Source organism: Canis lupus, chromosome 8 (genome assembly GCF_048164855.1).
Source record: "Canis lupus baileyi chromosome 8, mCanLup2.hap1, whole genome shotgun sequence".
Classification (NCBI taxonomy): domain Eukaryota; kingdom Metazoa; phylum Chordata; class Mammalia; order Carnivora; family Canidae; genus Canis; species Canis lupus.
In genome coordinates, this window is record NC_132845.1 from 73,428,254 (window position 1) to 73,440,407 (window position 12,154).

General features: G+C 45.3%; 1 long non-coding RNA gene across 1 annotated transcript; it reads left to right on the forward strand.

Moving 5' to 3' along the window:
- The first annotated feature begins 606 nt into the window (after positions 1 to 606).
- LOC140639105 (uncharacterized) lies at positions 607 to 3,108 on the forward strand. The gene is made up of 2 exons (XR_012035955.1): positions 607 to 744; positions 2,586 to 3,108. It is a non-coding gene; the product is annotated as an uncharacterized lncRNA (long non-coding RNA).
- The last annotated feature ends 9,046 nt before the right edge of the window (positions 3,109 to 12,154 follow it).

Here is a 12,154-nt window from a genome sequence, read left to right on the forward strand (position 1 = left end):
ACAAAGAAGTGTTATCTCACAAAACAGGAAGTCTGGAGATAAAGGAGTTCTCTCCGTTTGGTGAATTCAGCTGCTCTATAAGGGCATCAAAGACACCTGTTTTTCCATCTTTCTGCTCTACTATCCTTCACCTCTTTTCTCAGCCTCTTGGTGGTCAGTTTGCTGCTACAGGTTCAGGCAAAACACAAGGTCACAGCAAACACCCGGAGGAAGAAAAAGGCTCCCTCCCTCCGTGTGTGTGTGTGTAAGTGCATGTACGCCTCCCTTTAAGAGTGGGAAAACATTTCTCCGAATCCTCTATTAGACCTTCTCAATTCTCAGTGACCAGCATTGTGTAACAAACCCATGCCTAAATCAATCAGCAGCAAGAGAGGGATTACCATGATTGGATTAGTGAAGCACAGATTACAGGAACAGAATCAAGTCTGCTAGAAAAAGAGGACGGTATTGGGCTGGCAACCAACACTATGTTCCGCAAACACCCCCACTCCGCCCCTCGCAGGCTGCATTAGGTGACCTTGTGCTGCCTGTGCCCCCAATTGTTACCTCTCTCAGAAATCTGAACTCTTTATGTCATAATTGGCTGTTCACTTACACGTCAACTCATTCATCTTTGAGCTTCTTAAAGCTGGACCTGGTGGCTCAGTCGCTGTTATACCTGAGAGCCCTGTACATGCTTGGGGCTTAAGGATGAATGAAGGAATAGAGGAACGGCCTCAAGGATGACAGCCATTGGGTGCATAGGTAAACAGTAGCCCTCTAATATGGGCATTCTTTTTCCCATTCTAAACTTGGAGAAACTCCCCTTAACAAAGGGTGAACAACTCCTCCAGCATCATGTGGTCCAGAGCAGAGCCAGAACTTAACTTCCAAGCCACTGGTTCCAGATTCAATGTTGGATCCAACAGAAATGATAAGGAGGCCAGAGTATGAAGTGGCCTGCCTAGCATCCAGACTGGCAGTGCTGGAGCTTTGTAAAAATACTTTTATTAATGTGCGTAAGACCCATTTAAAATTTTGAGCATAGACACATGTGAATAATCCTAAGAATTTTCCTCTACCTGACTCAAATCCTACTCTGCCTTCAGCTTTTTTCATCCCAGAAACATTTATGTAACAAATGGACCCCAATCTTTTAGGATTCTGCTTGCAATCCTGACAAATTAAGGACCCTGAAGAATCAATTATTTTTACTTATCTCCCAGACCGAAGGGGAGGAAGCCCTCTAATTCTGGAACTTTGGCTTTGAAACCTCTTGAAAGCATTACAGAAAATCCAAGGGAATTAGACAATAAGGATTCTTTCAAAACAGTAGGATTTAAAGGATCTTATTACCTACTTTATAATCTTACCTTAAGGCTGTAGAAAGTATTAATTGGAGCAAAGACATCCAAAAGGGAACAGTTACTATAAGTCATCCATATTGTTGAAGACTATCTTTTTATCTCTTTAATTTGTTACATTGCCTCAACCTCAGCAACTCTTTCAGATAAACCTATACAACTCCTGACTCCCTGGTGTATATATTTTTTTTCCTGGGCACAGAGAAGAAAAGAGAGAGAGAGAAAAAAAAAAAGCTAAGCCAAGTAAATCAATGGCACTTCAAATCCCATTTCCTGCCTGATCAGTGGCTGATCCCTCCAAGAAAAGTGGGGTGGAAAACAGAGCAGGCTGGCTCCAGGCAAATAGAAAACCTCCAAGCATCTCTAGAGGAGGCTTACATGTGGCCTGCATCCCCAGCATCCAATTCTTACTGGAAATAATATACCGTTTCTCCACGGAAAGTGTGAAACGCTGTAAAATAAATTGGAATGGCTGCAAACCCCTCTGATAGATGAAAGCTGGATGCACAAATTGGATCCTGTTGTTCCTCACTGGTGAGGCCTTGGCCACTACCTTTATCCCACTCTCACATTTCTGCTGTGGGAGTGGAAATACTTCTTATTTTTTTATTTGAAATAATAATCTTTGACAAAAATGTCACAGTCCCATAGAAAATGGTGGGGGAAAAGAGACTTTCAATCTTCAGAAAGGAAACAAAAAGCAAGATCAAGTACTATTTTAGGAAAATTGGTCTGTGTATAATTTCCTCTCCCAATTTGTAAAAGGTTTCTGAGTGTGTTAGGCTATCACATAACTCCTTTTTTCTTCATAAGTGCTGCCTTTCTGAGGGCAAGCTAAGGTACTGAGATATTTCTCAAATCGTGGTCCTTGTATTGATCAAAAAATGCATATTCCTGGATGCTGCTCTCAGATCTATTGAATGTGAAGCTCTGCGGGGGAGGACCCCAAACCAGAAATGTTCGAAGCTCTTTGGGTGATTCTTACACATGCTAAAGTTTTAAGAATATTGGTATTGTGAATGAACTCATAGGCTTTAGGGTCAGAAAGAACAAGGTTTGCTGAGCCTACTGCCAGCTTAATAAACAAGGGAAATTAACTACTATGAGGAAAGGGTATGCATCTCATATTTCTTGGCTTAAGTGGGCAAAAAAAGATATTTATGAAGATCAGTGGTTCCAAAACATGAGTCTCACAGACATTTTCTAGATTACAACCAACCAACTCTATTTTATTTTTTTCAGGTAGGATCTACGCACAACATAGGGCTTGAACTCACAACCCCAAGATCAAGAGTCACATGCTCTACCAACTGAGCCAGCCAGGTGTCCCAGACACCCAACTTTATTTCATGGAGAGTCCACTGCCCTTTCAGGGCAATGCTGTGTTCAGTGCTATGCTTACTTGCATGATTTTTGTTGCTGTCTTTCTCAAATCCTTTAATTTGATCATAACTTGTACCATCGGCCCTCTGTTTTGATTCTCACTCATTCTGCATATGTCTACATGGTGGATTCAACAGAATAGCAGCCACACTGAAACATGTTGGATTCAGACACGCAACCTCCTTGATTGTTTGGACATGCTCTGAAGGATTCTAAACTTAGAAAGAGCCAAAGGGCTGACACAAGAAAACCTGGGGCCTGGGCAGTGGGTGATTTAATTGGTAAGGATCCTGGAGCTATTTTGAGTCTGGCTGACACTCAGCAGAGCCAAGGCACGCAGAAAATAGTGATGAAATGGATTAAAGAATGGATTTGTGTATTTCTCCAGCTTGCTCTGATTGCAATAGTAGAAAACAACTTGAGTGAGCTTAAGTAGATAATGATGGTGATGATGATGATGGGACATTTCAGGGAATCCAATGAAAAGCTGGACAACCAAACCAATAGAAAGATAGGGAGCCAGGGCAGCTCTTGGGTTTTCAGAAAGAAGAGTTGATTGGTCTTGGTTCTGGGACCCTGATTTTATTTGATTCTGCTCCTAACACCCACTCTCTCCAGAGAAAGACTTAATGACGCCCCCCCCCCCCCGCCCGTTTCAATATGCCACAGCTTGGAGGCAAGTGTCACACAGTGGCATCATGGGTGTTCTGGAGGCCCAGCCCTGTGAGGGGGGTAGCCTATTTTCCCGAACAGCATCCTAGGACACCTCATTGGCATTTACCATGATCTAAAAAAAAAAAAAAAGAAGCAAACTAAAATAGACTGTAAAGTCCCAGCAGACTGGTAGCCTGTTGAGGGCAAGCCAGGCTCTGTGCCTGATTCATATCTCTGACACCTCTTACAAGGGCTTAGTGGCTGGGAACAGTAGTTTTAGACTCAGCCTGCCTCAGTTTGATTTGCCACTTTACCAAAGTTACTCATCTGACCTTGGACATGTCTCTTAACTCTCAAGCTACTGTTTATTCATTTGTAAAATAAGAGTAGCGCTACCACCTAACTCCGGGTCGTTGCAAGGATGAAATGCGAGTGCTGCCTTCTACCTGACACCACCAGACTCGGAGATTCCCCCATCTTCCAATCACTACTGGGAAAACCATAGCCCCAGCCCAGGTGGAAAGGTATAAACCTCATTAACTGACAGCAGCAAGACAGTTTTCAACATGAACCTGTTGGATAATAAATAAATTATTTCTTTAAATCTAAAAGAGACAGTCCAAGGGCAGTTGTCCAGAATTTTTAGAAAGGTCCCTTAACAGTGAGGTGTTCTCTATGATGAACCAATCCCAACACCCCTCCAGATGACCTCCATTGTGGATCTCCTCGCTGTCTTCCCTGATTTCAGAATAGCCACTCTCATGCTCTGCTTCTGCTACAGGAATCATTCAAATGGTTACTTGATATAATGGAGTAAGAAATTAGTTGGAGTCTTGCCTTCTACCACACTCACCTCCAGCCTCTGCTCCTCAGGGCTGGGAATAGAAACAGGATCTGGAGTCCCACTAGAGGATGAGCTCTATGCCTGTACCTACAAGTGCTTGGAGAGGTCAGGACCTACCTAGGGTGTGGCTTCAAGGAAGCCCACGAGGCCAAGCCTTGGGACACCAGCAACATGGGTGTTCTGGAAACTAATCCCTGTCACCAAGTCTGCTACCAATACGAGGTCTCAGGGGCATTGCTAGGCAGTGCTAGACAGCGCTCCAAAGAGTGTCATGGCTACCCCCAGGGAGCATCCCATTCTGATTTTGATGAGACTGTGTAAACCTTCGAGTTCTTGTACAGTCAAATAAAGGACACATCCCAAATATCAGACTGACCTCAGCCAGTTGGGGTCATGGAGTTTTATTTAGATTTTTCATTGAAGAAATATGGCATTTATTGCACTTTCAATTAGGTGGAGTGTACACACTAGTATCATCTAACCTCCCTCCTGTTCCCTGAGGTGGGCTTCTGTACTCCCTTCTCAGAGGGGGCAAATCCTTCAGCAACGACTATTCAGTGGTTGGAATTGGAGACCAGACAAGCAAAGCACATGGTCAAAGAGGGGCAGTGATTTCACCCTTCAGGTGGCTTCAGCCACATGCCCACAACTGCAGAATGAGGGTAGAGTCTGCTGAGCATGGGCTTACAAACCTGCTTCAACCCACAAAAAGCCAGCAGGGCCTGGGCACTGGAGAGACGACCCAGACCGTGTAAGGTCCAGGTGCATAGAAGCTCAGAGAAGCCATCAGAAAGGGGCCAGCAGCAGGAAAGAAAGGCAGAGAGGAACAGGGAGGCTCAGATAAGGGCCAGAATAACCAGCCCCTAGGATTCAGCAGTGCTTAGAGCTCTAGCATTCCAAAAATAACTCCAAACCAAGATCTTCGTGATTATCTTAATAATCATTAAGTTTTATGATGATCTATGCACTGTGCTAAGCCCTTTATATATGTTAATTTCACCGAATTCCTCAGGCAACCCTGCCAAGTCGTATTAAGAACCCCACCTTATAGAGGAAGAAACAGAGCAGGTAATTTACCCAAGATCACTGAGCTAGTAAGCAAACAGGCCCTTGCCTCTTGAAGCAGCAAATTTTCACTTTCATCCTCTGCACAGGAAAAGCTGACCGGGGGCTTGGGCAGGTCTCATCCTACCAGGGAAGAATAGAACTCTGGCTGGGGTGAGGGCACCATGGGGCAGGGGCCAGACTCCTCTGACAGCCTCCCCACTTCCTTCTTCAAGGACAACAGAAGAGGCAAACAGAATTGATTTAAAGTACAATAGATTCTCAACTCATGGTAATCATGTTCTATAAAGTCCCCATGAACACTGAATTGGCAAATACTGAACCCTGGCTCCTGGAGAAATACAGTTAGGTTCCTGTGAGCCTCTGGTCACAACATTTTCACCAACCACATTAATACATGACCTTGTTTTATGCATATGTCTGTTTCAAGACATCTTAATAAATATATAATGTTGATTCATTAATATTGAAGTCACAGCCAATAGCACCATAACTCTGCCTGAACAAAGCTTAGCTAACACAAGTGTTTTCTCCATAAAGCACATCACAACCTTCTGGCATGTGGGAACACGAAACTGTGAAAATGTGGCACCAAATTGACCATGAAAAGGACACTTGTTGACAGTGTGAGCACTGGAACAAAGAGAGCATCACCTCATCCAACCTCATCTGGGAAGGTGTATGTTGGGCCACTCAAATTTTCTGCTCTTCTGTGCATGTCACAAACAGTTTCAAAAGAGCCATGAATATTGACTTGGTGATTACAAATAACTTCTAGCAAGTAAGGAAACTCACAAGTGTGGGATTTGTGAGTAATGAAGATCATTTTGACTGTAGCTTCTCCACTAGCTGTGTCGCCTTGAGCAAGACAAGCACCAGAGCCCATTTACCCATCTGTAAAATGGGTCTAACATCAGCCTTATCCCAGGATTGCAGAGGGCTGAAATGCTGATGATCATGCAGGGAAGCAGGCCACGGAAGCTTTGTGATATGGGCTCAGAGAGCATTCATTCCCTTCTCTCTCTCTACCCAGGGACTGACTTGGATCGTGTGCAATCCCTACAGTGGTAAAAAAGACAAGGCTAAGTGAGAGTTCAAGGTCACACAGCTTAAAAGCATCTGACCCCAGAATGTTAGGAAGAAGGACCCGCTTTAACTCCTCTCAACCATGGCTGAAATAATGGTATGTGACTGGCCTTGGCTGTCCGTATGCTTTCCTTCCATCTTCCTTCTCAATTCCTCCCCTCTTGGCTCAGGGAGATTGATTCAATGGCAGAAGAAAACCAGAGCTGGTTGGCGTAGGCCTGGCGAACACCGTCACGTGGCAGGCCTGCCTGCGGGGAGTTCACAGAGTCAAGTGCAGGCATTGAATCCTGACACATCCCAGGACCAAAGTCATCTTCATCTTCCAGCGCTTTCCAGGCCATTCATTCACCAAATAGACAAATATCTGCATTTTTGTAGATAAAATGAATGCAGAAGGAGCTATTTCCAAAGATAGATGACTGTCCTTTTTCCTTCAGCAAAGTTTAAAAAGGTAAAAATTATCATATTATGGGCACAGTGGTCATGGAGAGAAAATGAGGCGACTGCTCTACAGGGGAAATTGCTCTCCCTGCATGGGAATGTTTTAGCATTAAATTAACTCTCCTATCTCCTGCCTGCTAATAGGAAAGCTTTCACCTCTCTGTTTGGCAGGGGATCTGCATTTGCATTTAGATGGACCTGTTGTAAAGATGGCCCAGCGCAGGGGCCTCCATCCCTTATTTACAATAGCAGCCAAGTGATAAAATGATTATCACATAAGTGGTTGTTTCACTGGTTTAGATAGGGCTGGAACCAGAATGGGGAAGGCTGTCATCTGAATTAGTCAATGAAAGGAAAGAATCATTTTTCCCCCACGGTGAGCATCCCGTGCCCCCCTTGACAACACGGAGGCGTGCTCTCTCCCTCCTGACTGCCCGAGCTAGGTGGCCGGAACAGCTGGACACTGGGAGGAAAGATGGTAGTGGCCTCTGCTGCTGCTGCTGCTGCTGCTGCTGCTTCATGGACAGATTGCACGTTACCATTTGCAAATCTTCTTGCATCTCATTGGAGGTTGGCAGCACATGGATTGTTGTTCCCATTTTTTGGACTTTGCGGGTGGGATGCAATAATTGTCCCACTGTCATACCTACAAAATGATAGCATTTAAATGAGATCCTGACCCCAACACACACTGTTTCCTGCCAACAAGCCTCCTTATCATCCATCCATCCACCCATCCACCCTCCTGGTGAGCACCTAGAATGGAAAGTACACAGAAGTGAGAATGCAGCAAACTAGAAGCCATTCTGATTTCTGCTACTAACTGTGTGATTTGGGGCAACCCCCTCTCTCCCGCCACTCGTCTGGTTTTCCAAGTTTTTATCTGTAAAAACAAAGAATCCGGACAAATGCAGTGGTAAGAAAAGCTTGCTTCTCTTGTCTGAATGTTCTGGATCTCTCTAACATCACATATGCACCCGACCTGTGCACTGGGGGAGCAAAATGAGCAGCTGTTGCAGCTGTCAAGAAAGTCAGTCTGTTCCCAGCCACACAGTGGTATTTCCCAGACTTTAGCTGCCATTTGAATCATCTGGAGGGCTTGTTAAAATAGTTTCCTGGGCCCCAGAGATTCTGATTCAGTGAGTCCAGGATGAGGCCCAAGAATTTGCCTTTCTAACAAGTTCTTGGGTCATGCTCATGCTGCTTGTCCAGAAATGACAGATGACATTTTGAGAACCACTGCTCTAGAGATAAGAAAGATCATACCACTGCAGGAAGGACTATCTTTGCACACTTGTGATAACCTAATATGGTACAAACCCAACCACTGAGGTAGCTCACCATCCAAATGTCCTTATGGACTAGGGGAATAATGACCATAGTCAGGGGCCACAGCAACACAGAAAAAAAAGAGAAACTGATCTTGAAACGTGCCAGTGGAAAAATTCTTACTTTGAAGAAATTCTACAGTTGTCATTCAGGTCTTTGGAAAGCTGATCAACTAGTGGGTATTGGTCATATGTCCTGTAGTCAATAGAACTGTAATGTCCTTTTATCAGGTGGCAGGTAGAAAGACAGACAGATTAGGGCCCAAATCAACTGCATGGGTCCACAGGCAGAGCACTCAGGGAGACCCAAGATAACCAGGTAAGTGAAGCCCTGCTTTCATAACAGATATTGTGCTGTCCCTCTAGGGTCACACTAATGAGTTTCTGTCACACTGCTGAAAGACTGGAATCTACTCCCACATCCCACCCAGAAGGAATTAGTACAAAGCAAACTCCACATCTCTCCACATCTCCGGCTGGGCACCAAGAATTCCCAACAGGATAAAATAATGAGATGGTGTCCCAAGATTTCCCACACAAATTCAATTCCCCGTTCCTGAGTGTTCCAGTGTTTAAGGCAATTCATTGCTCCAAAGCCAATGTCCCATCATAGTATGGATGGGAAAACCATCCTCAATAAAAAGGAGATGCTTGATAAAAACATCCCAGATCACGCTCTTGCCATGAACCCCATGGAAACAAAAGACCAGAGGAATGAGGAGGGCAGGAGTGGTGGCAGCTCCCTCAGAGGCTAGCTCACCCCAGCTTCGGATTGATGCTTATATTAGTAAAGTAGGGATCAGTAAAATAGGGAACATTTCCTATCATCCACACTAAAAAATGAGAAAAGGATTAAAAAAAAATATCCCAGGACATCCAAAGTATGTTTCCTCCAGTCTATACTCTTTAGTCTCAGAATGGCGTGCACCCATCTCCTGCCCACCTCCAGTATCACACACACGTGCACACGCACACACACAGGATCCCCATCTTGCTCTCCATCTCCCCTCACTGCTACCCCTTAGTCAAAGTCAAAGACTCAGTTGTTATCTGAGTATGGCTGATATAGGAGGGAAACATAAGAGGAATGACAATTGATGATAACTGAACATCCTACCCAGCGAGGCCCCTCACCAATATATATACATATGTATTTAGAGAATGCACATGTGCAAGTCAGGGGAGGGCCAGAGGCAGAGAATCTTAAGCAGGCTCCATGTTCAATGCAGACCCCAACACAGGGTGAATTTTATGACCCTGCAATCATGACCTGAGCCAAATTAAGACTTTGGATGCTTAACGTACTGAACCACCCAGCACCTTGACCAATATACTTTTTTATAGTCCTTGTACCATACCACAACTTTTCTGTGCCAATTTAGCCAAGATGGAATTATGTGTCCCAGAGTCTCCTTCCCTGCAGTTGTTGGTTAGTGTGGACCAGAGCAGACATTTGGTGTGAGATTTACAAGACGCCCCTGAACAGCTGCCATATTCCTTCTTTGCTTGTTAGGTTGGGGCACCTATTTCAGCTTAAGTGTAGTGTGGCTCATCTCTGGAGCACCTGGTTGGCACAGTGAGGCAACTTGCTGGTCACACAGCCAAGAAATGGTAGATCTGGTATCCTAACCTTCAAGGTCTGGTGAACCAGGTAGTCCAAAGTCATGTGGCAGGTGCACAGAGGGTCTTCCTGGCAATGCATTGTCTTTAACATGAAAAAGATAGAAGGTCCCTCTGTTTTGTGCTCTTTTCAATAAAATAAACACATAGATAATATTTTAATAGAACTGTAGATCATCATCTACCGTGTATAAGTAATCGCTGATCTTCCTGTTGAGATTTGAACATTCATTAGAGCTTCCTGCCCAGCCGGCCTTCAGAAAATGGGGTCAGCAGAGATGCCCGGGTGAGTGGGGAAGCTGACTGCCCATGCCAGACGCCGACAGAGAGCAAGTTAAAAGATTGCCAGCTGCTGCTGTTGCTTCACCTCTAACCCCCGCTGTGGGGTAATGACCCCTGAGAGAGAAGAGGGAAGGCCGGACAGAGAGCAGGAGGGAAAATGTAGATGAAAAGAAATCAGAAGGCTTTTTCTTTCATGTTTCAAGTACCAAATTATGCTTGACATTTGAATTTTCCCCAAGGCTCACTTCCATGAAATCATGCCAAATTACCCTGAAAGTGTTGGAGCTTCCCGGAGAGACTTTTGACTGTAATCAAACAGGTTCCTTCCATTGTTCCAGACATTCTGCAAGGATCTAGAGGAGAAAGGATTGGAAGGGCAGGCAGGCGGGGCAGGGGAGGGGGAGCTAGCCAAGCAATGGTGTGGTGGCTGCCTTTCTGGTCGGTCAGGGACTCACCACCATCAACCCGGGCATTGACACAGCTCGCCAAAATGCAGACATCCCAGGGAGCCCTCTGGATACAAGGAGATGAAAACATTCCAAAGCGAAGGCCCTTGTAATGAGCCTCACACAGGCTAACATTCTGGAGTTTATTGCAAGGTGGGCACTGCGCACTGGGACCGGGACTCATTTGAACTTCACCACAGCCAGGCACTACTATTATTCAGTTTGCAGGTGTGAAAGCTGAAACTAAGAAAGAGAAAGGAACCTATCTTGGCCTTTTGGATGCCAGAGCCAGAGCCACAGCCAGAGCCTACTGCCTTGATGAACAGGTGTAATGCCGGTGCCACAAGCAGAAGAAAGGAGCGTCAAGGGGCCAAAATGCACTGAATATCAAAATATCAATGAGTGTCATCATTGATTGAATCAACCAAACCATCCAATTTCAGGGGCCTCATCTAGACTCGCTGATATTCACTGACTAAGCATAAAACACACATTCTATCCTGTCCTTCTGCTGGACTTGCTGACGTTGACACCTGATGGAAAAAAAGTCTTTTTTTTTTTTTAAGCTTTTATTTATTTAATCATGAGAGACATGCAGAGAGAGGCAGAGACACAGGCAGAGGGAGAAGCAAGCTCCCTGTGGGGAACCGGCTGCAGGACTCAATCCCAGGACCCTGGGATCACGACCTGAGCCAAAAGCAGACACTCAACCACTGAGCCACTCAGGTGCCCCAGGAAAATAATTTTTACAACCAGCGGAAGCTCACCATTGCATCAGAGGTCAAAATAGGTCCTGATCCAACAGGTCCTTCTGGATTGATCTAATGAGAAGCTAATCCCGTTTCCTGAGGACTCCTTGCTGGCTTTGCTGTCTGAGCTGGCCACAGACTGTGGTTTGCCTCTTTGTGCCCATTGCACTTTGTTCATTGCTCTGTGCAAGCACTGCATTTACCTTCCCCTTGCACAGATGCAGGTGTAACTGAGGTCCTCATCATTCCCTCACCTGGGTTACTCTTAAAACCTCTTAATGATTTGACTCTTGACTCCTTGCATTTCTGCCAGAGGGATCTAGAAGTAAATCTGCTCCGCAGCCTCCCACAGTTCCCCACTGCTCTTGGGATCCAGCCCCGATACACCAAGGCCCTGCTCCCTCTGGGCCCACCAGTCTCCAAGCTGCTCCTTTCCCTGTGCTCCACCAACTATGACTCATCAGCATGCCTACAAGTGCACGTGATTTCTTTACCCTCAAGAACTTTGTGTGGCACCCTCAGATCCTTGGGCAGATAAAGCTGTAGTGATGACCAGACATGAGCAAACTTGTCCTCATTCTTCTGGTTCCATCAAATGCCACTTGTAGGCACAAGGATCAGCAGTCAACCTAAAGCAACTGCCTCCACTTTGTCTCTATGACAACTTGATGGTTGCATGGGATTGACCAAAGTGATCCTGAGTGACCATGGGGGTTTTGGCCATGAGTGACTACTGAATAGGCAACACACAGAACCCACTAGTCATCTGGGGGTCTCCAGAAGCATGGAAACCACAGTCAGCACCACAGGAAAAGGCAACTTTGACTTCCAAACAGCAGCACTCAGGGAAGTGAACTTGGAAGATACTTCGGTCATTGCCCTCATTAGGATTCGTGCATCTCTTTTGAGGTTT